Genomic DNA, 27516 nt, shown 5'->3' on the forward strand with positions numbered 1-27516 from the left:
GGTCGCACCGCACCGTGAATGTGAGATGCGACTTCCATGGATCATTGTGGTCCAATTGAAGAACGATTGGATTGCAACGTTCTCTACATAGTGTGAAAGAAGCCTTAGGGCTGGAAGTAGAGGGCTATGATGGATGCACTTGATAGGGTATGGGCAGGGCACTTGATTTGGTAACGAGGTGGTCATGTTTGCTTTTGAGAAGCATTAGAGGGAGGTGCAAGAGGGGGTTGAGGGGGCCACTCTTATTATGGTATGTCAAAGACGTTATAAAAGCTGCAATAGCTTTATTATACCCAGGGGTCACCAAGACAAAGTTAAGGGATGGGGAGTAATAAGGTAGCAAGAGGAAGCCCCATCAAAGTTTCACTGGAGGCCCCGTGATTTGCAGTTACACTCCTGCTACCACATGGTGAGCTACAGCATCATCTCTCTTGTAATGTGGTCTCTACACTGTTCAACAAACACACAGGTGAATGCACTGATACTTTACAGCTTGTAGAACTGTATTAACAAAATCACAAACATGGTAATACCTGTAGAACATGCTCTTAAAAACGTGTCTGAACTTGTGTTTTCTCCCTACAGCCTTACAACATACCAAGGAATGCTGTTCAGTGATAGACCATCAACATGCAAAGGCAGTAGTTTACCCAGGAAACTGATGGCAGTAGTCCGCACATGAGTCCTGAGTGACCATCTAGCCGACAAGCACAGCTAAAAGGAGCCGAGGATGCCTTACAAATATTGTGTATCCCAGCTGCTGTGGAGAGCAAAGCCAATGGGACGGTTCTCAGCCGCCAACCACTAGGAGAGAATGTAACATGTTTACTAAATGAAGCCGAGAGTGGAGCGATGCTAAAGGGCTGCTGGTTGGACGAGGAGCTGGAGTTGTGAAGCAGTGCAAACACTCAGGCACATTGACATGTATAGCCAGGGAGAGGGGAGGCAGCTGAGCCCGGTACACAGCGGCTGCTCAGGTGAGAACACTTCTATTACTTCTATGAATGGCTGCCTGGACTCCAGCATAACACAGGCTCTGTGCCACATCGCAGACAAGCTTGTCTATGCGGGAGACACGTGATGGATGAAGTACAGCGGGAAAAGCATGTGCAAGCAAGCACTGCAGTCAGTGCATGTAGCTCGCCTGGATGCGGGTATAGAGATACAGAGCTGCACATGCTGATATTAATACTATGTATAATAAAGTCATGCACTGCAGGGCATATAGCCATGTCTATATTCTGAATGCGGGGATAGGGATGCAGCTCACCAACCACCACATGCTGATAATAATATTATGTATAATAAAGTCATGTGCAAGCACTGCAGTGCATACTGCCATAGCTATCCTGCATACGGGTGTGGAAATGCAGATCACCACATGCTGATAATAATACTACGGTATGTCCAGTATAATAAAGCCATGTGCATGCTCTGATGATGACCTATCTGGAAACATGTCTGGCTTATACAGTGTATGTGGAATTGGTATTCTTGTCACATCGAATTATTGATTGCAATGTACACGAGAGCAATATAGGAAAATTCAGCATTTTTATTTCAGTGTATTCTGTGATTCTCTATCTAATCCCTGATTTCCAGTCATCCTATAAAGCCTGATTCTCCTCTTCACTCCATCAGCCAGCATGTCACCGGATACAGGGTGATGGTGCTGGCTGGCTGGATGAGCACTGCAGTGATTTGGGTGAAGTAGAGCACAGACGGCTTTAAAGTTTAGTGATGTGTGCTTAGCATGATGATCCGAAGCCTGAGTTGTATTGTGTGTGGGAAGTGCAGAGAGAGGCAGTAGTTGTGGCGGACCGCAGGGAAGCCCTCTCGGTCCACCCTGCAGGATGCGGCTGTTCCCGGTCACCCTCCTACAAATCCCTGTCACAACTCGCCAGCCCGGCTACCCTCCTGTGTCCTCGCCAGTAATAATCGCAGCAGCTCTTATCCCAGCTCACGTCACCGCATTGCTGCTCTCTCCTTACAGCTCTGCACTGGGATTATCTGTTTTGGGGTTTCTCTGAACTAATTGCTCCTAGAAAGGGAGTGGATGATGTCAGCAGGGATAAATGCTGTAGGCAAGTCCTATTGATCTGTTTTGTCAGTGCTCTCTCTGTGATGCTATTCTCCCAGCCCTGCAGGCTTTCTGGGGCACTGACGTGCTTCCCAGGGGCTGTATTCTGCTCTACAGCTATCCATAAACTGGAAAAAGAGCAGCTGTTTTTTGCCATATTTGCTTGCTAGCACACCCTAGATAGGCTAGGACAAGACCAGCACTCAAAACAATGAATTCTATATGTTTATTATTATTTTGCTTTTTCCTAGTCTGGAAGATCCAGATATCTAGTATTGGATCTGAACATTGGGATCTCACAGGTTTTTAAAGTGTTTTCATCAGTAGGTCTTCTGCATCATCTGTGGAAGTCCTGTTCCCATTTCCATATATACAGGGCAATATACGTTGGTCACATTGAGTTTCAAATTTGTTTTAAAGGAATTTTTTGCTCTATGGGAACTAGAATTGGCAATGACTAAACCAGAACTTTGCAGAAGGCTGAATTTGAATTTTAGGACCAGTTCACAGTGCATCAGTTGTATTGCAGAATAGCCCTACATGTCAACTCACTGCCCATACAATTCCAGGGGCTGTTCACAGTTCTGCGCTGTAACACAGTGCGCTATTCTAACTCGCTGCATGCAGGCTTTGTATTAGGCCCGGTTCACACTGGCGTTAAAAAAACATTCCGTTCCTGGATCGGAACGGATCCTAACGGATGAAAATGCATCCAATGTTAACCTGTGGATCCGTTCGTTCAAACGGATCCGTTCCACATGAATTCCTGAACAGAACGCAAGTTTCCTGCAGCACTAATTTTTCTGGACTGCTGAGCAGTGATAAAACAGAACGTTTCTTCACACTAGTGAAGAAGCGAACTGTTCTAAATAGAAAAATACACGTGGGGGATGTGGGGAAACTGAACGGAAGCAGCGGAATGGAAACTGAGTGGCAACGGAGTGAAAACTGATCTGATCGACCGGTTATCAGATCCCTTTTCACTGATCCGTTTGCCACTCCAATGCAAGTGTGAACCGGGCCTTTAAAGTCTATGTCCATTCTCCATTGTAGGTCGCACACATGCATAGCATCACTCTGAATCCAGCCTGAAGCTAATGTTTGGCTCTGAATTACTGAAGGCATTGTTGGGCAAGAGGTTGTCAGAGCTTTTAAGTGATCATCCTACAAAACTAGCCTGGATGTGTTTGTGAAAAAAGGATGTCCGTTCTTAACCACTTGCCGACCGCCTACTTCATATTGGCGGCGGCAAAGTGGCAGCCCCAGGACCACGTAACGCAGATTGGCGTCAGGTCCTGGGGCACTCTCTGGCCGGGGATCGCACGCTGGGATGCGCGCGCATCCACCGGCAATAGGCTCCGCCCACCCGCGACGTCAACCCGCCGGCCAATCGGAAGCGCCGGCGGGTTGTTAACCCGACGATCCCCGGATAGGAAGCGTATAATACGCTTTGTAATGTTTACAAAGTGTATTATACAGGCTGCCTCCTGCCCTGGTGGTCCCAGTGTCCGAGGGACCACCAGGGCAGGCTGCAGCCACCCTAGTCTGCACCCAAACACACTGATCTGCCCCCCCCCTGCCCCCTGATCGCCCACAGTACCCCTCAGACCCCCCCCTGCCCACCCCCCAGACCACCATTTGCACACAATCACCCCCCTAATCACCCATCAATCACTCCCTGTCACTATCTGTCAACGCTATTTTTTTTTTTAGTCCCTAAACTGCCCCCTGCTCCCTCCTGATCACCCCCCCACCCCTCAGATTCTCCCCAGACCCCCCCAGACCCTCCCCCCCCCCCTGTGTACTGTATGCATCTATCCCCCCTGATCACCTGTCAATCACCCATCAATCACCCGTCAATCACCCGTCAATCACCCGTCAATCACCCCCTGTCACTGCCACCCATCAATCAGCCCCTAACCTGCCCCTTGCGGGCAATCTGATCACCCACCCACACCAATAGATCGCCCGCAGATCCGACATCAGATCACCTCCCAAATCCATCGTTTACATCTATTCTCTCCTCTAAACACCCACTAATTACCCATCAATCACCCATCAATCACCCCCTATCACCACCTGTCACTGTTACCCATCAGATTAGACCCTTGCGGGCACCCAATCGCCCGCCCACACGCTCAGATTGCCCTCAACCCCCCCCCCCCCCCCCCCTTATCGATTCGCCAGTGCATTATTTACATCCGTTCTTCCCTGTAATAACCCACTGATCACCTGTCAATCACCCCCTGTCACTGCCACCCATCAATCACCCCCTGTCACTGCCACCCATCAATCAGCCCCTAACCTGCCCCTTGCGGGCAATCTGATCACCCACCCACACCAATAGATCGCCCGCAGATCCGACATCAGATCACCTCCCAAATCCATCGTTTACATCTATTCTCTCCTCTAAACACCCACTAATTACCCATCAATCACCCATCAATCACCCCCTATCACCACCTGTCACTGTTACCCATCAGATTAGACCCTTGCGGGCACCCAATCGCCCGCCCACACGCTCAGATTGCCCTCAAACCCCCCCTTATCGATTCGCCAGTGCATTATTTACATCCGTTCTTCCCTGTAATAACCCACTGATCACCTGTCAATCACCCCCTGTCACTGCCACCCATCAATCACCCCCTGTCACTGCCACCCATCAATCAGCCCCTAACCTGCCCCTTGCGGGCAATCTGATCACCCACCCACACCAATAGATCGCCCGCAGATCCGACATCAGATCACCTCCCAAGCGCAGTGTTTACATCTCTTCTCTCCTCTAAACACCCACTAATTACCCATCAATCACCCCCTATCACCACCTGTCACTGTTACCCATCAGATTAGACCCTAATCTGCCCCTTGCGGGCACCCAATCACCCGCCCACACCTCAGAACGCCCTCAGACCCCAGCCCTGATCACCTCGCTAGTGCATTGCTTGCATCTATTTCCCCCCTCTAATCACACCTTGAGACACCCATCAATCACCTCCTGTCACCCCCTAGCACACCTACCCATCAGATCAGGCCCTAATTTGCCCCGTGTGGGCTCCTGACCACTCGGCCAAACCCTCAGATCCCCCTCAGACCCCCTTCCGATCACCTCCCCAGTGCCTTGATTGCATCTATTTTCCCCTCTAACCGCCCCCTGAGACACCCATCAATCACCTCCTGTCACCCCCCTAGCACTCCTATCCATCAGATCAGGCCCAATTCATCCTGTCATCTAAGAGGCCACCCTGCTTATGACCGTTTCCACAAAATTTGCCCCCTCATAGACCACCTGTCATCAAAATTTGCAGATGCTTATACCCCTGAACAGTCATTTTGAGAAATTTGGTTTCCAGACTACTCACAGTTTTGGGCCCGTAAAATGCCAGGGCAGTATAGGAACCCCACAAGTGACCCCATTTTAGAAAGAAGACACCCCAAGGTATTCTGTTAGGTGTATGATGAGTTCATAGAAGATTTTATTTTTTTGTCAAAAGTTAGCGGAAATTGGATTTTTATTGTTTTTTTCACAAAGTGTCATTTTTCACTAACTTGTGACAAAAAATAAAATCTTCTATGAACTCACCATACCCCTAACGGAATACCTTGGGGTGTCGTCTTTCTAAAATGGGGTCACTTGTGGGGTTCCTATACTGCCCTGGCATTTTAGGGGCCCTAAACCGTAGGGAGTAGTCTAGAAAACAAATGCCTCAAAATGACCTGTGAATAGGACGTTGGGCCCCTTAGCGCACCTAGGCTGCAAAAAAGTGTCACACATGTAGTATCGCCATACTCAGGAGAAGTAGTATAATGTGTTTTGTGGTGTATTTTTACACATACCCATGCTGGGTGGGAGAAATCTCTCTGTAAATGGACAATTGTGTGTAAAAAAAATCAAAAATGTGTCATTTACAGAGATATTTCTCCCACCCAGCATGGTTATATGTAAAAATACACCACAAAACACATTATACTACTTCTTCTGAGTACGGCGATACCACATGTGTGACACTTTTTTGCAGCCTAACTGTGCTAAGGGGCCCAAAGTCCAATGAGTACCTTTAGGATTTCACAGGTCATTTTGAGACATTTGGGTTCAAGACTACTCCTCACGGTTTAGGGCCCCTAAAATGCCAGGGCAGTATTGGAACCCCACAAATGACCCCATTCTAGAAAGAAGACACCCCAAGGTATTCCGTTAGGAGTATGGTGAGTTCATAGAAGATTTTATTTTTTGTCACAAGTTAGCGGAAATTGATATGTATTGTTTTTTTTTTTTCACAAAGTGTCATTTTCCGCTAACTTGTGACAAAAAATGTTTTTTCTATGAACTCACCATACCCCTAACGGAATACCTTGGGGTGTCTTCTTTCTAAAATGGGGTCACTTGTGGGGTTCCTATACTGCCCTGGCATTTTAGGGGCCCTAAACCGTGAGGAGTAGTCTAGAATCCAAATGCCTCAAAATGACCTGTGAATAGGACGTTAGGCCCCTTAGCGCACCTAGGTTGCAAAAAAGTGTCACACATGTGGTATCGCCGTACTCAGAAGAAGTAGTATAATGTGTTTTGAGGTGTATTTTTATACATACCCATGCTGGGTGGGAGAAATCTCTCTGTAAATGGACAATTGTGTGTAAAAAAAATCAAATAATTGTCATTTACAGAGATATTTCTCCCACCTAGCATCTGTATGTGTAAAAATACACCCCAAAACACATTATACTACTTCTCCTGAGTACGGTGGTACCACATGTGTGGCACTTTTTTGCACCCTAAGTGCGCTAAGGGGCCCAAAGTCCAATGAGTACCTTTAGGATTTCACAGGTCATTTTGCGACATTTGGTTTCAAGACTACTCCTCACGGTTTAGGGCCCCTAAAATGCCAGGGCAGTATAGGAACCCCACAAATGACCCCATTTTAGAAAGAAGACACCCCAAGGTATTCCGTTAGGAGTATGGTGAGTTCATAGAAGATTTTATTTTTGTCACAAGTTAGCAGAAAATGACACTTTGTGAAAAAAAACAATTCAAATCAATTTCCGCTAACTTGTGACAAAAAAAAAAAATCTTCTATGAACTCACCATCCTCCTAATGGAATACCTTGGGGTGTCTTCTTTCTAAAATGGGGTAATTTGTGGGATTCCTATACTGTCCTGGCATTTTAGGGGCCCTAAACCGTGAGGAGCAGTCTTGAAACGAAATTTCTCAAAATGACCTGTGAAATCCTAAAGGTACTCATTGGACTTTGGGCCCCTTAGCGCAGTTAGGGTGCAAAAAAGTGCCACACATGTGGTATCGCCGTACTCAGGAGAAGTAGTATAATGTGTTTTGGGGTGTATTTTTCCACATACCCATGCTGAGTGGGAGAAATATCTCTATAAATTGACAATTGTGTGTAAAAAAAAATAAAACAATTGTCATTTACGGAGATATTTCTCCCACCTAGCATGGGTATGTGTAAAAATACACCCCAAAACACATTATACTACTTCTCCTGAGTACGGCAATGCCAGGACAGTGAACACACCCCACAAATGACCCCATTTTGGAAAGTAGACACTTCAAGGTATTCAGAGAGTAGCATAGTGAGTCCGTGGCAGATTTCATTTTTTTTTGTCGCAAGTTAGAAGAAATGGAAACTTTTTTTTTTTTTTTGTTTTGTTACAAAGTGTCATTTTCCGCTAACTTGTGACAAAAAATAAAATCTTCTATGAACTCACCATGCCTCTCACTGAATACTTTGGGATGTCTTCTTTCCAAAATGTGGTCATTTGGGGGGGATTTGTACTATCCTGGAATTTTAGCCCCTCATGAAACCTGACAGGTGCGCAGAAAAGTCAGAGATGCTTGAAAATGGGAAAATTCACTTTTGGCACCATAGTTTGTAAACGCTATAACTTTTACCCAATCCAATAAATATACACTGAATGATTTTTTTTTTTATCAAAGACATGTAGCAGAATAACTTTCGCGCTCAAATGTATAGCAGTGTTCTCCCCAGGGCTAATTACGTGGGCGGGCCGCCCGGCTGTTTTAAAATCCCGCCCGCCTCTTTTAAAACCCCGCTGGCACCAAGTATTTATCCTCTGAGCAATGATCTTCAAGAAAATGGCCGCCGCGCAGCCTGTAGCCGGGGACACCTTTTGCCGATGTTTCCTCACAGTGGTAGCTCCTCTCCCAGTCTCTAGCAGCGATGAACTGGGCGGGATGAGTCGGCGTCCTCCACCAATAAACGTCCGTCCACCCCGCCCACCGGCCAATAGGAGGCTGCCTTGCTGTGGACCCGCCCCTCTGCCAGCCAGCGGCGCGCGTGCCAACTGCTAAGACGGATGGTGGGATCTGGAGAATCAGCCGGGATGCCTGCTGATCCGCAACATGCGCCCTGTCTGACAGCAAAGAGCGAGTGCTGCAGCTGGGGGACACGCTCAGGAAGCAGCCGAGGATCGGATTTTTACAACACACGTAAGGAGCAGGGAGAGGGCACCTACCCTACGGACCTACCCACCTATCCACCAGCCTGACCTACCCACCCATCCCCCCTAGCCTGACCTACTCACCCATCCACCAGCCTGACCTACCCACCCATCCACCAGCCTGATCTACCCACCCATCCACCAGCCTGATCTACCCACCCATCCACTAGCCTGACCTACCCACCCATCCACTAGCCTGACCTACCCACCCATCCACTAGCCTGACCTACCCACCCATCCACCAGCCTGACCTACCCACCCATCCACCAGCCTGACCTACCCACCCATCCACTAGCCTGACCTACCCACCCATCCACTAGCCTGACCTACCCACCCATCCACTAGCCTGACCTACCCACCCATCCACTAGCCTGACCTACCCACCCATCCACTAGCCTGACCTACCCACCCATCCACTAGCCTGACCTACCCACCCATCCACTAGCCTGACCTACCCACCCATCCACTAGCCTGATCTACCCACCCATCCACCAGCCTGACCTACCCACCCATCCACTAGCCTGACCTACCTACCCATCCACTAGCCTGACCTACCCACCCATCCACTAGCCTGACCTACCCACCCATCCACTAGCCTGACCTACCCACCCATCCACTAGCCTGATCTACCCACCCATCCACTAGCCTGATCTACTTTGCCACCCCCCTACTAGCCTGACCTATTTACCCACCCACCCCACTAGCCTGACCTACCTACCCATCCACCATACCATCCACCAGCCTGACCTACTTTGCCACCCACCCAACTACCCCCTAGCCTGACCTACTTACCCCCCCACCCCACTAGCCACCAGCCTGACTTGCCTAACACACTAATCCACCTCACTAGCCACAAGCCTGACCTACCTACCCACCCCACCAGCCTGACCTTTTTTGAAATTTTGAGTAATGGTTTCTGCATTGGACATCTGGGGTAATGGAAATGCTGCCTAATTATGTGTTTTTGGGGGGAAAACAGTGTTTAATTTTTAAAACCTTTAAGGACAATTTGCCTAACTGTTTTGGGGAAAAAAGGGCCCTTTTGAGTTAGTTTTACAATACAGTTGGTTACGCCAATGTCATGGCCACACCCATTTTCCAGCACATCATGGCCACGCCCACTTTACGCCACCCGGCTACTTTTTCATGCCACCCGGCTGGAAAAAAATTCTGGGGAGAACACTGTATAGGAAATTTGACTTTATTTGAAAAATGTCAGCACAGAAAGTTAAAAAAGTCATTTTTTTGACAAAATTCATGTCTTTTTTGATGAATATAATAAAAAGTAAAACTCGCAGCAGCAATCAAATAGCACCGAAAGAAAGCTGTATTAGTGACAAGAAAAGGTGGTAAAATTCATTTAGGTGGTAGGTTGTATGACTGAGCAATAAACGGTGAAAGCTGCAGTGGTCCGAATGGAAAAAAAGGCTCTGGTCCTTAAGGGGTTTTATGACTGCAGTCCTTAAGTGGTTAAAGAGAACCCGAGGTGGGTTTGAAGAATTTTATCTGCATACAGAGGCTGGATCTGCCTATACAGCCCAGCCTCTGTTGCTATCCCAAACCCCCCTAAGGTCCCCCTGCACTCTGCAATCCCTCATAAATCATAGCCACGCTGCTGACAAACAGCTTGTCAGAGCTGGCTGTGTTTATCTCTATAGTGTCAGTCTGCTGCTCTCCCCGCCTCCTGCAGAACTTCAGTCCCCGCCTGCATCCCTTCCCTCCCTGCTAATTGGAGGGAAGGGACGGGGCAGGGACCGGAGCTATGCAGGAGGCGGGGGAGCAGCTGAGACTGACACTACAGATGTAAACAGCCTCACAGCACGGCTGTGATTTATGAGAGATTGCAGAGTGCAGGGGGACCTTAGTGGGGTTTGGGATAGCAACAGAGGCTGGGCTGTATAGGCAGATCCAGCCTCTGTATGCAGATAACATTCTTTAAACACACCTCGGGTTCTCTTTAAGCCACAATGGTTGCAACACTTACCTAGGTAATACCATCTGGAAATGTTTACGTAATTGCTAGCCCATTGGCAGTTGTGAAGTTACCTTGCTGTGCTGTACTGTGTAGAAGTAAAGACATACTGCAGTCGCACAATTAGGGCCTGAGCCCACTAACGCAGTTGTTTCCGTTTTACAGTTACACATCAGATGCTGAAAAGCAGACAGAAGTGGACACAACTGCGTTAGTGGGATCAGGCTCTGAATCTGATCAAATTAGTTAGGAGATTTTTTCCATTAGTGGTCACAAGCAATCCAATCGTTCATACGAAGAATTGTTTGTAAACTATCATTCAGCAAATTGTATTGTTAGTGGCCACCTTAAAGGGAACCTAAACTGAGAGGGTTCAGAATGTTTCCTTGTAAACAATACCAGTTGCTTGTTAGTCCTACTGATCTCCTTGGCTGCAGTAGTGGGTGAATCACACACCTGAAACAAGTATGCAGCTAATCCAGTCTGACTTCAGTCAGAGCATGCTTGTTGAGCGGCAGTGGCTAAAAGTATTAGAGACACAGGGTCAGCAGGAGAGTCAGGCAACTGGTATTATTTTAAAAGGAAAAATCAATATCCTTCTCAGTTTATGTTCCCTATAAGTACAACTTTTTATCCTAAACAAATTTGTTACAGTTGGAGAAAGAATGTGCAGATAGATTGTATGCCCTGTGGCCATCAAAAACTAGCCCTTCAAGTCAACATTGTAGCTGAAAATGATATATTTTTGCCCATGTCTGTACGTCTCAGCCTATCTTTAGGTTTAGTCATAGTTTTGAACAGGACGTCAGTGTGACAGTTCACACATTAGAAATCCCTGGTACTGGAGGTACTGCAGCTAATGATGGTCATTGGGCCATATTTGGAGTGAATCTGTTTATAAGAAATACTGTATAAAGTACCACATGGCAAAATTTCAAGAGTGGCGTGCATTACACTAGGATGGGGTGCCAGAAGTCCAAATCTTAGAAAAGATGGGATAGTGAACTTTATTACAATTATTTGTGTGTAGCATATTGTTGTAGGATGCTATTATGTTTATTCTGAGGCCCAGTGGGTAGACACTTATGTGTAGTGTATTGTGGCCCCTGGCAGAGAATTTGGCAGCAGAGCAACTTACGGTACCTATATGGCCAGCATGCTCCTCAATTAATCTGTGTGCTCCCCGTCTTTATTCCCTCCGCAACCTCTTCTCAGAGGCCAGTGGTGTACCTAGGGCATTTGACACCTGATGTTGGGTATTTAATGACATCCCCCCCCCCCCCCAAAAAAAAGGAAAGGAGTGCAGCATGCTAAGCGAACCATGGTGGGTAATGCCAGGAATAGTTGCCCACAGTATTGGTAGCCTGGAATAGTTGCCCACAGTATAGGTAGCCTGAAATAGTTGCCCGCAGTATAGGTAGCCTGAAATAGTTGCCCGCAGTATAGGTAGCCTGAAATAGTTGCCCACAGTATAGGTAGCCTGGAATAGTTGCCCACAGTATAGGTAGCCTGAAATAGTTGCCCGCAGTATAGGTAGCCTGAAATAGTTGCCCGCAGTATAGGTAGCCTGAAATAGTTGCCCACAGTATAGGTAGCCTGGAGCAGTTGCCTGCAGTATAGGTAGCCTGGAATAGTTGCCCACAGTATAGGTAGCCTTGAATAGCTTCCCGCAGTTTATGTAGCCTTGAATAGATGCCCACAGTATAGGTAGACTGGAGTAGTTGCCCGCAGTATAGGTAGCCTGGAATAGTTGCCCACAGTATAGGTAGCCTGAAATAGTTGCCCGCAGTATAGGTAGCCTGGAATAGTTGCCCGCAGTATAGGTAGCCTGGAATAGTTGCCCACAGTATAGGTAGCCTGGAATAGTTGCCCACAGTATAGGTAGCCTGGAATAGTTGCCTACAGTATATGTAGCCTGAAATAGCTGCCCGCAGTTTATGTAGCCTTGAATAGATGCCCCCAGTATAGGTAGCCTGGAGTAGTTGCCCCCAGTATAGATGGCCTGGAGTAGTTGCCCCCAGTATAGATGGCCTGGAGTAGTTGCCCCCAGTATAGATGGCCTGGAGTAGTTGCCCCCAGTATAGATGGCCTGGAGTAGTTGCCCCGGTATAGGTAGCCTGGAGTAGTTGCCCCAGTATAGGTAGCCTGGAGTAGTTGCCTAAGTATAGGTAGCCTGGAGTAGTTGCCCCCAGTATAGGTAGCCTGGAGTGGCTGCCCCCAGTATAGGTAGCCTGGAGTAGTTGCCCCCAGTATAGGTAGCCTGGAGTAGTTGCCCCCAGTATAGGTAGCCTGGAGTAGTTGCCCCCAGTATAGGTAGCCTGGAGTAGTTGCCCCCGGTATAGGTAGCCTGGAGTAGTTGCTCCCGGTATAGGTAGCCTGGAGTAGTTGCTACCGGTATAGGTAGCCTGGGATAGCTTTCCCCCGGTATAGGTAGCCTGGGATAGCTTTCCCCGGCATAGGTAGCCTGGGATAGCTGTCCCCCGGTATAGGTAGCCTGAGATAGCTTTCCCCGGCATAGGTAGCCTGGGATAGCTGTCCCCGGCATAGGTAGCCTGGGATAGCTGTCCCCGGCATAGGTAGCCTGGGATAGCTGTCCCCGGCATAGGTAGCCTGGGATAGCTGTCCCCGGCATAGGTAGCCTGGGATAGCTGTCCCCGGCATAGGTAGCCTGGGATAGCTGTCCCCGGCATAGGTAGCCTGGGATAGCTGTCCCCGGCATAGGTAGCCTGGGATAGCTGTCCCCGGCATAGGTAGCCTGGGATAGCTGTCCCCGGCATAGGTAGCCTGGGATAGCTGCCCCCGGCATAGGTAGCCTGGGATAGCTGCCCCCGGCATAGGTAGCCTGGGATAGCTGCCCCCGGCATAGGTAGCCTGGGATAGCTGCCCCCGGCATAGGTAGCCTGGGATAGCTGCCCCCGGCATAGGTAGCCTGGGATAGCTGCCCCCGGCATAGGTAGCCTGGGATAGCTGCCCCCGGCATAGGTAGCCTGGGATAGCTGCCCCCGGCATAGGTAGCCTGGGATAGCTGCCCCCGGCATAGGTAGCTTGGAGTTTGCCTGGAATAGCTGCCCCCAGTATCAGGGCTGTGGAGTCGAGGAGTCAGGGCAATTTTTGGTTACCTGCAGTCGGAGGCGGGAGAAAATGCACCAACTCCTAATGAATTTAAACTGTAATTAAAATAGAAAATGTGACAAAATGTTCTCTATCTATCTATCTATCTATCTATCTATCTATCTATCTATCTATCTATCTATCTATATATATATATATATATATATTCAGTGTTCTCCCCAGAATTTTTTCCCAGCCGGGTGGCATGAAATAGTAGCCGGGTGGCATGAAAAAGCAGCCGGGTGGGGCGAGTTGAAAATGCAGGGCAACTGTGCTTACAGCATAGGAGGAGGTAAGGAGGTGAGCCGATGACAGCCGGGTGGTCACCAAATCTAGCCGGGTGGAGCACCCGCCTAAAAGAGCCTGGGGAGAACACTGATATATATAATCTGTCTATATATATCTCTGTGCTTAGTCCACAAAAATGAAATAATCCAAACAAAAAATAGTTACTTGTGCTGCTTCAGTAAAGCAGTCCCCATATTTTTAAAGTCAGATATACATATCTGATTGTGACTGTATATATGATGTGTACACAGGATTATTTTATTTATATACCAAATAACATCTATGCTGTAAGAATAAAGCCTGATGTGTAGCCGTGTCACTAATAGAGATGGTCAATGAGATGGAAATAATTCTGCGTTGATGCTGGTTTATGCAAATTTACTGTATGCACTCCCTTTGCTCATGAAATCAATGAATTAAAGGGTACCTGAGATGGATGAAAAGAAGTTTTATACATACCTGGGGCTTCCTCCAGCCCCCTTCAGGCTAATCCAGTCGCTGTCGTCCTCTGCCACCTGGATCTTCTGCTATGAGTCCCGGTAATTCAGCCAGTCAGAGCAGTCTGGCCGCATGCCGCTCCCACAGCCAGGAACATTCTGCACCTGCGCAATAGTGCTGCGCAGGTGTAGTACGCTCCCAGTGGCGGAGTGTGTGCATGCGCACTACACCAGACTGGCTCAAGTACCTAAACCCATAGCAGAAGATCCAGGAGGCGGAGGAGGACAGCAAGGGACTGATTAGCCTGAAAGGGGCTGGAGGAAGCCACATGTATATATAAAACTTTAATTTCATCTGTCTCAGGTTTACTTTTTTACAATCGTACTATATTCTGCATATGCACGGGGAATGTTGTGCACATTGAACACAGAGGTGTTGTCTATCACCCATAAACATGGTTCAGATTGTACATGAAGAATGTGTAATAGAGGAAGAATCCCCTCATTCCCCTGCAGAGTACCAGCACATCACTCTTACATATACCTACAGTCACATTGCCTAGGGCCTGATAGATGTTCTTTGTTCCTGTCTTCTACAAGTACTCTTACCAAGGACTAGTTTTAATCTATTACTAAAAGTGTTAGAGGCAGAAGATCAGCCGGCTAGCCAGGTAACTGGTATTGTTTAAAAGGGAATAAATATAGCAGCCTCCTTATCCTTCTCACTTCAGTTGTATTTTAAAATTTCTAAGTGTTGGCAGTTAAGAGATGCATTTCATGTTAAATACTTTCAATCAACAAAATTGTAATATGCAAATTAGAGGAGACGTCGTTGAGGAGTCGGTGGAATCCTCACCTGAGGAGTCGGAGTCATTGGATTTTTGTACCGACTCCACAGCCCTGCCCAGTATAGGTAGCCTGGAATAGTTGCCCGCAGTATTATTAGCCTGGCATAGTCGTCCCCAGTATAGGTAGCCTTGAATAGCTGCCTACAGTATAGGCAACCTGGAATAGTTGCCCGCAGTTTTGGTCGTCGGTAGTATAGGTAGGCTGGAACAGTTGCCTCCATTATAGGTAGCCCAGCACCCCCCCTTCCCGCTCCTTTACCTTCTCTGCTCTCAATCCCCATCCACTGCCCGGCACCATACTTCACATCGCAGATCAGCGTTGACCTGCAAAGAAAAGGCAGCGAGCAGTGCTCATTACCGGTTCTATATACAGGAAGTGACATCTATTTACTTCCTGTATACAGTGCAGTTACTGGGCAACACTCGCTGCCTCCACCGCCGATCTGTGGTGTGAAGAAGGCTAATCTGTGGTGTATGCCGCCAGGGAGTGGAGGGGGTTTCAGGCTTTCTGAAGGGGAGGCCCAAGAGCATAGAAGGTAAAGCAGGAGGGTAGGTGACCAGATGGCATTGCCCCAGGGCTCAAGCATCTTCTTCATCAGGCGAGGTGCTGGGCAGCAGTAACCCGCGGCGCCAGGGGGGCCAGCTGTCACCCCCCCCCTGCTTACTGAGACCCAGGGCGGGCCGTTCCTTGCACCACCCCCTTCGGATGCCACTGTCAGAGACCCATCCCATGTAACTTACGTAACATACCGCCAGGTCACTGAGAAGATGGAGCCAGTGGGGATGAAGACAAGAAGCACGCAGACTGATGGAGAAGAGCCAGGAGGATAGAGTGGCTGTGCTGCTGAATTCTGTGCAGTGGCTACTATACACTTAGGCGGAGAACTGGGTGTGATGGAGAAGAAGCTGCTGTACAGAGAGCTCACTCTGGGTTGCTATACACTGTCCATGAGACAGCAGCAGACTGTGTATAGCTCAGATCACCCACAGGGCATGGGTGAGGGAATAGGAACGGAAGTTGCTACTCAGAATCTGCTTCTTCCAGTCAGTTGTGATCATTTGTAAGCTGCAGCCATAGAAATATACACAATTCCAATGCTTCTAATTTTGCAGTTCAGGAAAAGGATGCTCTAAATGCTCTAATGCTCTAAAACATTATTTACAGTATATTATATGCAACTAGCATTTTTTTTTTTTTACTAGACCAGCTTTGGAAGGGTTACACAGTGCTTTAAAGTTCCTGGAGATTTCTGCAGACGCATCCGAAGCTGACATAGATACATTTTGTTTACATAAATGTATCTAAGTGTTGAATGTGACTCACTCTCTCTGACTGAGAAGGAGCTAGAGGACAGCCAAAGAGTGTGTAACATTTCTCAATAGATACATTTAACTAAATAGAATGTAAAAATCGGAACCTCTGCATATCTCTCCACGGAACTTTAAACCACTATGTTTAACCCTTCCAATGCTGGTCTAGTAAAAAAAAAATGCTTTTTGCATATAATATGCTGTAAATAATGTTTTAGAGCAAAGTTGAAATGCAATGTTATATTCCACTTTAAATAACTTAGGATAGAACATTTGAAGGCATCTTTTATAACCTTTACATGATGGCAGTCAAGTGCAGCTCCCTGGAGCCTTCGTTTTCTTCTCTTACAGACTTCTACAGTATATCATGTGCCTTCCCAGTGGCACACATAAAATATGGAGAACAGTATTTAATAAGATATTAAAAGCAGTCAGTGATAATAAAATTGCAACAATAGCCTATCCAAAGTATTATTTATCTTTATGGAGTTGTGGAATAATAATTTGACAATACAACATCACCTACTTTTCAGTACTTTTAAATTGAGGTCTCTTTTACACTTACCTGCTGCATCACCCTGTATTAGGCTTCCGCACTGCATCCCTGCTGCAAGGGCAATGCAAGTCTTGCACACTTAACACAATACGCCGGAAGTATCCAAACTGCCGCACTCCCACTGCAAAGTTTGCAGCCCATTGACACAAGATCTGTGCCTACCGCACAGATAATGCAGCAATGCAAGTCAGTGGGCGATGCAGCTAGTGTAAACGACAGGAGCACAGTGCGACACATTGCACATGTGCATACTGACGGGGATCCCAGTAACGTACTTCTGACCCAGTAGGGAGTGAGTCACTGAGCGAGGGTGGTTCTATGCATATGACCCTGCAGGGTCATCTGAAGGCTGGTGTGATGCTGGGGGGCCATACTTTCTGACCACCCAGCGCAACAAGGCTAAGCAGCTGGACAATGGAAGAGGCTACACAGGCTGACCAGAGCAACTGCAGCTCTGGGCTTCCGATATCGCTACAAATTAAACACAATGGCAGCGCAGTGTGATGTTGCGCTGCGTTAGCGATAGCAAGCATTCAGACAGGTACAAGACAGGACTATAGATTGGAGCGTAACTAGTAGCAACCGCAGCTCAGTCACATCCACAGAAGCAGAGCAAGCAGGCTAACAGTTACCAGCAAGCATCCACCCAGGCAAGACTACAGGATAGAACGTAACTAATAGCAACTGCAGCCTATAGTTACGTTCCCAGAAACTACAGTAGCAGGAATACTACCAGTCATCAACGTGGCGATTGCAGAATCCAAGCTAACAGGATTCAGCAAATGTCCATCAGGCAAGGGAACAAGGCAATAAACAATAATACAGAAAAATAACAAACGGCTCAAATAACGAATAAATATATATTAACAAGTTTGCCTATATATTTATCAGGAAACTAGCTAAAGCACAAATAATAAGGTCACATTGAATTACAATTACAGATCTGTCAAGGTGCCCAGCAGATCAGCGTACTGACCGCTATCATGGGCGCTGTCTAAAATGAGGCAGACTTTTAAACTGGCATCAGCCAATGGATGCAAGTATGCACATTTCCACACAGCTGAATGGTTATCATTCAATTCTGTGCTAGCTTGATTACCGTATGCTAGCTGGCTGTGAATGCAAAGGACTCCCATAAGAAATACATGCAGTATTATGTAACAACATGCATGCAGGAAATCCAGGGCTATCTGGCCGCAGCTCAGCTGCAACAAGCAATTGGTGGAATGATGACAGCATCCTGAGCTGCCCAGAACTGCAGAGAGCGATTGCAAATGACAATGAGACTTATTGCGAATGCACAACCGAATGCAAGCAGATAAGCCAGAACTGTCCGTTTGCAGCTCCACTGCAACAGACAGAATACGCTACAGGAGGGATCCTTACTGTGGGTTTCTGCGGTGTACGCATCGGACCGCAAAACACAAGTGTAAAACCCACCTGAAGAGAGCTGAAAAATTATTTTAAACAGAAAGTGAAAAATTAGTTCCGAGGAGAAAACTTGCAAAAAAAAAAAAAAAAAAAAAAAAAAGTGAATTGCATATGGTCCCGTCCCCTTTTTTCACTCTTTCTTAATATCTCCCAATATGGTGATTGGCCAATTAGGTTGTGTTTTTTGTTTGTTTGTTTGTTTTTTTCATTTAATTGCAATGTGCAATAAAGTTTGAAAATCTTGCATTTTGATTCTTATGTCCAGATTGCGTTCTGTATTTACAATTTCTTGTTTTTGTAGCACTACGCAGGTGTACAAATGTGTACATTTTTCTCAGACCTTTGGGGCACTGAGTTTTGTGTGCCTGATAGTTCTGTTATCTGTCTGCTAGAAGGTCCTGAGAGACAGGTAAAAAAACCAGCTGTTAGGCTTAGTGCACACCAAAAACCGCTAGCAGATCCGCAAAATGCTAGCAGATTTTGAAACGCTTTTTCTTATTTTTTGCAGCGTTTCAGCTAGCGTTTTGCGGTTTTGTGTAGCGGTTTTGGTATAGTAGATTTCATGTATTGTTACAGTAAAGCTGTTACTGAACAGCTACTGTAACAAAAAACGCCTGGCAAACCGCTCTGAAGTGCCGTTTTTCAGAGCGGTTTGCGTTTTTCCTATACTTAACATTGAGGCAGAAACGCATCTGCAATCCAAAATCTGCAGCAGCCCGGGAGTATGCGTTTCTGCAAAACGCCTCCCGCTCTGGTGTGCACCAGCCCATTGAAATACATTACCCAAGCGGATCCGCACCCGCAAGCAGATCGCAAACCGCAGCGGAAACGCTCCGGTGTGCACTAGGCCTTTCTGCTTCTATTGACTATTTGGCAACAGGCAGAGTTTCCAGGCATGGACCAGTGGTATGTGTAATGTGTTACGGTCTAACAATCACTGTGAGCAATTTTGGCTTGAAAAAAATCTTTAAGAGCATATTTTCAAGTAAAACAATTTCTTTCTTGCCAAAATATCTTCAGCTATAACCAGCACTGTTTTTCACATGGACTGTGGTCCGTTTAATAATTGTATGTTTTATACAGTAGATTGACCTGTTTTTTTTTCAAGTCCGATACATCTGTACACATATACAGCAAATAAGTATATTTTACAGTTCATTAACAGAGAAAAAAGAAACTGAAAATGTTTCCATTCGGAAAGCGCTTTTTTATCTGTGTGGTAATTCTGTTCACTAATGGATGTTTCTCACCTAACTTTATGAATTAATCAGTGCATGTGAATGACTTTAGCTGTAGCTTAATCCTGCTGACCCATTGATTAGGTAATGGTTTGAAGGTTTGTCCGCATGAGCAGCTGAATTTCCTTTGGTGTTCTAAAAACTGCATTTGATCCAATCTCAGTATTTTGTGTTTGCCTATTTTATGACATCCTGAAGTATACTACAGTATTTCTTCTGTAAGGCAGTGTTTCCCAACAATATTACTGATGGAATTCATTATGAAACAGTGTTTACCAGGTATCACCCTGTTATGGTGCACAATGCCTCAAGTACCTCTTGACACATATGTAGTTGTTAAAAATGCTTCATAAACTGATGTGACATGATAAACCATTACCTACTGTGATGTTCCAGCATATAACTAGGCTGTGTTCCTTACTACTTTTTCTCACTGTAAGGGTTAAACTGGACTGTGTGATAAAGAGATGTAATGATTACTCTACTTATACTTTCCTCTATACCATTGTATAACAAAGTCTCATAAAGTGGCAGCACTATGCAATGCAGTACCTGAATGCGAGCCTGAACCAACTTTTTTCCACGTATAAACATCTGACATTTGTTTTATACCTAAATAACATTAATTTACTAGTGCACAATGTGTTGTTTCTGTGTAATAAGGGCTGCCATCTTGGTTTTTTCAGGCATTTTTCCTGAAAAGCATGCAAAGTACAGGAGCGCTCTCTGGTGCATTAAACTTTTTAATCACTTCGCAAAAAGATATAAAATCCACTTACAAGATAAACTCACTTTCAAGCATATCAGAAAGGTCAACAAGGATTCCAGCTCCAACCTCCGTATAGCAGTATCACCTCACGTTACAACCTCGCTGCGGCCAGTAGCGAGGACCAATGCTCCGTGTGCCGGCGGTGTCTGGGCAGGGGTTGGTCGGTTCCTCGATCGTTGCGCCTGATTACGTCATTTGTCCTCGCTACTGGCCGCAGCAAGGTTGTAACGTGAGGTGATACTGCTATACGGAGGTTGGAGCTGGAATCCTTGTTGACCTTTCTGATATGCTTGAAAGTGAGTTTATCTTGTAAGTGGATTATATATCTTTTTGCGAAGTGATTAAAAAGTTTAATGCACCAGAGAGCGCTCCTGTACTTTGCTTACTTTTTAGACACCCGCTTGTTTTTCCGACAAGATTTTGGAGCTGCATGCACTGGAGGCTTAAACCATTATTTTTTCCTCACGGGCTGAGCGCAGTGGACTGCTTGTTTGTTTTCCTGAAAAGCATGTCTACTATATAAACAAAGTTAAGATCTGTGTGGCATAATCTCTGTGAGGACAGTTTATGAACATCTATTGTTTGGAAAACGTTCCTAAGTTCGGTTACAATGTAATGGACCTTCTGTGTAGTCTTTCCACTGGTCGTGTGTAAGGAAAATAGTAGGCTGAGGAACATAAAATGCAATACTCTTGCTTGCTGCATTTCAAAACTTGTTTAAAAATTAGTGATGATCAATGAGATGCAACTCGATTGCCTCTTGGGACTGACCCAAACTCATGTAGAAGCTGCAGAGTTTGTTTTGGCTGAGTTTCAACCTGCATGTTCTTTGCATCTCATTCATCATCCTTGTTAATAATACTTAATCGTAAATATAACTAGATGGAATGCTTTTTGTTGATACTTGTCTATGGTTACACTTTTAACCCTTTGCTTGCCATCCTCAAGCTCTTATTTACAGCTAGTTCAGTCGCCTCTCCTCCTGCTGTAGAAGTGATTGAAGTAACTGTGAAACCACCCGATTATTATTAAACTTTGTTTCTAAAATGCTGACATATTAAGCAGAGTTCACCTATTTACTTTTATAGTAATGTGAAGGAGACCCCCCAAAAAGTGTGTTCTAGTCACTGTTTTAGCTGGATCTTCATTGTTCTGGATTAACGCCCAAGCTGTATGGTTCCCACAGCAATCACTTCCGGTATTAAGGCTAGTGGGTGGTGTTGGCTACTTTGCCTCATGCCCCCATGACATGTTTTCACTGCCCCATGACCCCTGCTAAGCACAGTAGAGAAAATAATTCATGTTTTCAGCTTCTCCTGTCTCCTAATGATGTGCTCACAATATATTACAATTGTGACAAATATTTCTGTAGGAGCATAGGTGTCCCTTAGTAACACTATTAAAAAAAAATGAAATATAAAATTTAACCGTAAAAATTGGGTTTACCTCCCAATATGTCCCCAACATATAACCAGCACACACACAAAACCAGGGTGCACAGGTGTGTTTAACGATATATACACTATGTATTTCGCATCACCGAATACATTGGACAAGCAACAATAATATTCGGGCCAGCATTAAATTATAAGATTATATGATGGGTAAAGGTAATAAAGCTCTTCTATTATATCTATATTCAGTCCTGGGTGATTTTTAGATTTTTGCACTTTTGGCAAAGTACAGAATTTTTAAATTTAGTCATTTATTGAATAACTCTGGTTTTACAGAAAATTAAAGATCTGCGGAAATATGGTTGCGTGTTTAAAATCAGTCATTTTATTTATCTATTTTTTTTTTTTAATTTTGACGGTCCTCCACTTTCAAAAAAAATGCATGGGAGTAAGGTGTTGGGAAACTCACTTCAGGTTTGATATTTCCCTAAGAAGATGGGAAGCTCTGGATACTATAGAGCCTTTCTGTCCTCCATGCTGCCTGTTGTTCCTACGACATGCCCGGTAGTCTTTGAGCAGCCTTCGGAAGAATGGATGCGCTTATCTTTGAAGTACTTCAGGATGCGAGTTTAGAATGCTGCACAGAGACTACCAAAGCACTACTCAAACTAGCAGGTTGAAGAAGTTTAACCTCGAATGGTGCACAAATGACAGTCAGCACATAGGAATGTGAAGTCTCTACAGTATCCACTTTCCTCTTCTTGGGTAAGTATGAAACCTCAAGTGAGTGAGTTACCTCTTTTCAGGTTCATGTTAAATGCTATACAGCAGGGGTCCCCAACCTTTTCCGGCCCGGGGACCGCTTTCTGACCACATTTTTTCTCCGGGGGGGGGGGGGTGTTGGGGGATGGCGGTGGGGAGGGGTCAGGGGGAGGATGTGGGTGGTGTGCGGCCTAGTGGACAGTGTTGTGCGCAGCGGGTTATGGGGGGGGGGTTTGGGTGCGGCAGCATGGCTAGTATAGTTGCCCCAGTATAGGGAGTTTAGTTGCCCCAGTATGGCTAGTATAGTTACCCCAGTATAGTGCCCAGCATGGCTAGTAAAGTGCCCAGTATAGGTAGGTAGTGGCCCAGTATAGCTAGTATAGTGCCCCAGTATGGCTAGTATAGTGCCCCAGCATGGCTAGTATAGTGCCCCAGCATGGCTAGTATAGTGCCCCCGCATGGCTAGTATAGTGCCCCAGTATAGCTAGTATAGTTCCCCCGCATGGCTAGTATAGTTCCCCCGCATGGCTAGTATAGTGCCCCCGCATGGCTAGTATAGTGCCCAGCATGGCTAGTATAGTGCCCCAGTATAGCTAGTATAGTGCCCCAGTATGGCTAGTATAGTGCCCAGCATGGCTAGTATAGTGCCCAGCATGGCTAGTATAGTGCCCAGCATGGCTAGTATAGTGCCCCAGCATGGCTAGTATAGTGCCCCAGCATGGCTAGTATAGTTAGTGCCCAGCATGGCTAGTATAGTGCCCAGTATAGGTAGGTGGTGCCCCCGCGGCCGCCGCTTCTGTTACCTTATGAGCGGGCGGTCGCTTCCGGATTCCCCCAGGCGCCGCTCTCCTTCAGTATCTCCGATAACAGCAGCGCGTCTTGTGGAGGAGGGAAGGAGGTGGGGCAGCGGCTTCCTGTAGCGGCGATGTGCTATGCCGCTACCATGGCAACCGCTGCCCCGCCTCCTTCCCTCCTCCGCAAGACGCGCTGCTGTTATCGGAGATACTGAAGGAGAGCGGCGCCTGGGGAATCCGTAAGCGGCCGCCCGCTCATAAGGCAACAGGAGCGGCGGCCGCGGGGGAGAGGGACGAGAGGACTGACCCGCCTCGGCCCAGCTGGAAACTGCCAACGGACCGGCAGTGGGCCGGGCCCGGTGGTTGGGGACCCCTGCAGTATACAGTATCTTTAATTAGCATTTTATTCATGTCAGTGAAGAACAAATCTTTGGCTGCAAAAGCATTAACGTGAACATCACAAAATCTCATTTACTACAGTAGAATCCCTTTTATAATTAACTCCAAGAGACTAAGAAAAGTAGTTTACTATATCAGAATTGGGCATCCGTTGTCTATTTATACAGACGCATTTGCTGGGACCTGAGGACTGGGTTTTCTATATTGAGTTTCTATTTTGGTAGCATTTGGGGGCTACTCCTGTCTCGGTGTCTTTCTTTTCACATCTGTGCATAATCTTGTCCACAGTGTGCTGTAATATTTTATTGAAGTTTCCATACTGTTAAATTGCTTGGCAAAAAGCATTGTTCTGAAAGACCCGGCCTTGTGCTGGTAATTCATCCGCACATTTCATACACGTGTGTCTGTGTGTATATAGTATTGCTTTAGGATCATTAAACATGCAGGATATGAACATATGCTATTTGAAATTTTATGGAGCGAACCATAAGGTTATATGGTAGAATGTAGTAATTATTCAGATAATAATTTTTACAATACTTTTCCTAGTTTTGCATATCTATATTGCTGTATATTGGTATGTGATGCTTAGCCTAGGCTATGCTGTCACACAGCCTTCTGCCCCTGAACTCTCTGGGAGACCAGGTTATTCCTAAAGTGGAAGGAGAAGGTGCCCCAAAGACCAGTGGTTGGGGACCTTTGAACCAGGTATTCTTCTGAACATGCTTTGTGATCCCTCTCCGGCTGAGGCTTCCGGAGTCATGTGCACTGTGAATGTGTGCACCATGATCACAAAGACACTTCATACGTATTTAGTTAACTTTGTTATCCCGTCTCGACTTTTATTTTGAAGAGAACCCGAGGCGGTGAAATTATGCTAGAAACCCCCACACATTAACGCTGCTTCCTGTTGCATCTCCCGCAATCGCAGAGTTTGTCATTTTACAAAAAAATGGCTGTAACCCCGGGGTTATGGTGATGCAAGCTCTGCTCTGTGAGTCTCATCAGGGAGCCGAGTGCAGGGAATGGGCACAGGAAAGGCAGTGCAGGGTCAATGACAGCTGGGAAAGGGGGGTTCCTAATGCCAGACTGGACGTTTTGCAGGAGTGCCTTTCCTGCAAGGGACACCTCTTATCCCTGTTAGCTCGTGACAAGCTGCTCATCTGCGTTTTCTGGGGGTGACAGGGTGGCGTGTGGGGCAGAGAGTGGAGCCAGGGGTCAAAGAGGCATGTCATGGAGCATGCCTCTGTGTCCTATCTGCCACCTCTGCTCCGCCTCGGGTACACATTAAGGGGGTTTTATATGTAGGTCCTGAAGTGGTTATGCAAATTTAGTGCATTCCTAATTGGGTTCACTGGAGTCTGTTATGTATATTATTGGGCTGGAAACGGTTCTTCTTGAGTCTAATGTTGCCTGTTATTAACAGCAAATAGTAGGGCAACCCCTATTTGTCTCAACAGCCTGACTCGGCTCTGCCTAGAGATGCAACCCCACTGTTTGGCTATCCTTCCTTCCGGTATTGGGTTTCAGAACAGCTGATATTCACATAAATGTAGGTGTGCAAAGCAGGTCATCTAAAGAAAGGTCTTTCTGGGTGTCAGGAAGCAAAAACTATGAAAGAAAACTGACCCATTTTTGTGTTTAAAACAAGCTCTATAGTTTATCTGTTGCTGTTTGCAGTATTAGCAAGGTACGCTGTCTGGTTGCTTGCTTTAGGTTTCTACACATTGCTTGCAGAGCTTTATTAGATAAGCTTAATGTCTTCCTGCTGTAATGACATTATTCAAGCGGGGCTTCACTGTCCATGCTCGAGTGCTTGGCTTTTTTTGAGAAGAACAGGCAGTCACTTGTCATACAGCTCGATCATTTCAATCATGTATGCTGACAGATGCTTCTGCTAATGTTCTAATTGGCTTAGTGGCGTAGCAGCAGGTGTGAATATGGATCATTTTTATTGTGTAGCTTTGGAGATCTTGCTGCAGAATGTTAGGGCCTGCAACTGAAATCAGGATATTAGTTACCTGATCATGTTTGGCTCTTGCTGTCTCCTTTTCCTTTTCCTTTATAATGGAGGGCTCAGGTGCACACCTTCCATATCAGCAGTCCCTAGAGCCCTACCAGCAGCTTCTGACAAGCATTGAGCTATGTCTGGCTCATCACAGACTATTATCTAACCTGTAACATTGACACTGTACACAGATTAAACCCTAATAACATGTTACATCCTTTTCTAATTTGTAACATTTACCTTCATTTTGTTTGGGCATCGAGGTTTGACATTAAGAATGGAGAATACTGAGGCACACTTAGCGAAACATCATTTTTGAAAATGTCATCTTCGTTCTCTGTGACCTTGTGCAATTTGATATATCGTTGTTCCAAAGCACTGGAAATGAAGCTGAGCCAGTGAACTTATCTGACATGAAAAAATTTAGATATGAAAGGAAAATCCCAGTAAAATGATTACATTGCTGAGTGTGCGTGAAGACTGATATGAACAGCAGTTGAAAGATGTTTTTGTTTTGTTTTGTTCCTGTATTAAGAATGGGTTATGTTTGGGAAGCTTGCACATGCAGAATAAATTAGAGGAGCCAGAATTGTACCAAAGGCAAAACTGGCTCATTTCTGAAATTGTGGCGTCTGCCTTACTTAAAGGAATGCTATCGATACCCAAGTGTTCTAAAATGACAGTGTGCAAATAATGTCTAAGTAGCTGTGTAAACATTTTCCTACTTTTCATGTTACATATCAGAGGCAAAAACTGTAATTTATTGTGTAGGATTTAGCTATATTGGGACAAATCAATTGCAGAAGGGGTGTCTGCTTCAATGCACAGCCAGAGTTGCATATCAGACTACAGAAAAAATATCAAATATATCAAACTCTGAAAGCAAAAACAGTATGAAAAGCTGTGACAATTAGTTACATTTCCTCTGCTCTCTTCAGACACTTCAGTCAGAAACACAGGACACAGAAGCTGTAGCTGCTGGAAGCTTTCTCTCTGTCACAAACAGAGTTACACATAGAGTTAACTGATCAAGTGTGAGGGGAATTTCCCCTCTCCTCATGGCTCAGTCTGCTGTCAGTTTTGACATCAGTAAAGTTTGAAAGTATTTTGATAACCGTAAACAAAGAGTTTGCTACTAAAATGTATACACCAGTACTTAGCAGCACTTCCCAAACAATTCCTGTGTCAATTGAAAAAAATATGTGAATCGATAGTATTCCTTTAAAAGGTCAAACGCCCGTTAAAGCAGAATCGGGAGCATTCCCTGATCTGATATGATGCTGGTTGGATAACGTGCCTTCTAAAATTCTTGGATATACTGATTAATGAGATGCCACAATGTCTTTGGAAAAGCTGGTTGTTATTGATTCTTAAAAGTGGATGCCATCATAGCAAGTTGATGTATCCTAGGTAAAACGTCTCTTCAGTTTTTTTTCCTCATGTATAAGGGCTTCTGGTGCTATACCATTATAGCCTGCCAACTTCGCAGTGTAGTTTTGGGATGGCGTCTTGTAGTTCCTGCACTGTTACTGCATTCTCTTGCATACTATTATTTCCCACTTGCAGCACTTGTTCTAAATTGTTTCTAAACCACATTGGCAGTAATGACGAGCTTAGCTCATCCATTACCACCGCGGTGGATTGCTCAG

The 27516-nt window shown here is 45.8% G+C and overlaps 1 protein-coding gene across 2 annotated transcripts in view; it reads left to right on the forward strand.

The window, feature by feature from the left end:
• The first annotated feature begins 915 nt into the window (after positions 1–915).
• The window catches only part of CAMKK1 (calcium/calmodulin dependent protein kinase kinase 1), a 350786-nt gene continuing 324185 nt past the window's right edge, over positions 916–27516 (forward strand). The window contains exon 1 of one of the 2 annotated variants that reach the window (XM_068268513.1): positions 916–977. The gene's annotated coding sequence lies outside the window, so the exon portion shown is untranslated. The remainder of the gene's footprint in view (positions 978–27516) is intronic. The other variant, XM_068268512.1, reaches the window with a different exon arrangement.

Source organism: Hyperolius riggenbachi, chromosome 2, assembly GCF_040937935.1.
Source record: "Hyperolius riggenbachi isolate aHypRig1 chromosome 2, aHypRig1.pri, whole genome shotgun sequence".
NCBI lineage: Eukaryota > Metazoa > Chordata > Amphibia > Anura > Hyperoliidae > Hyperolius > Hyperolius riggenbachi.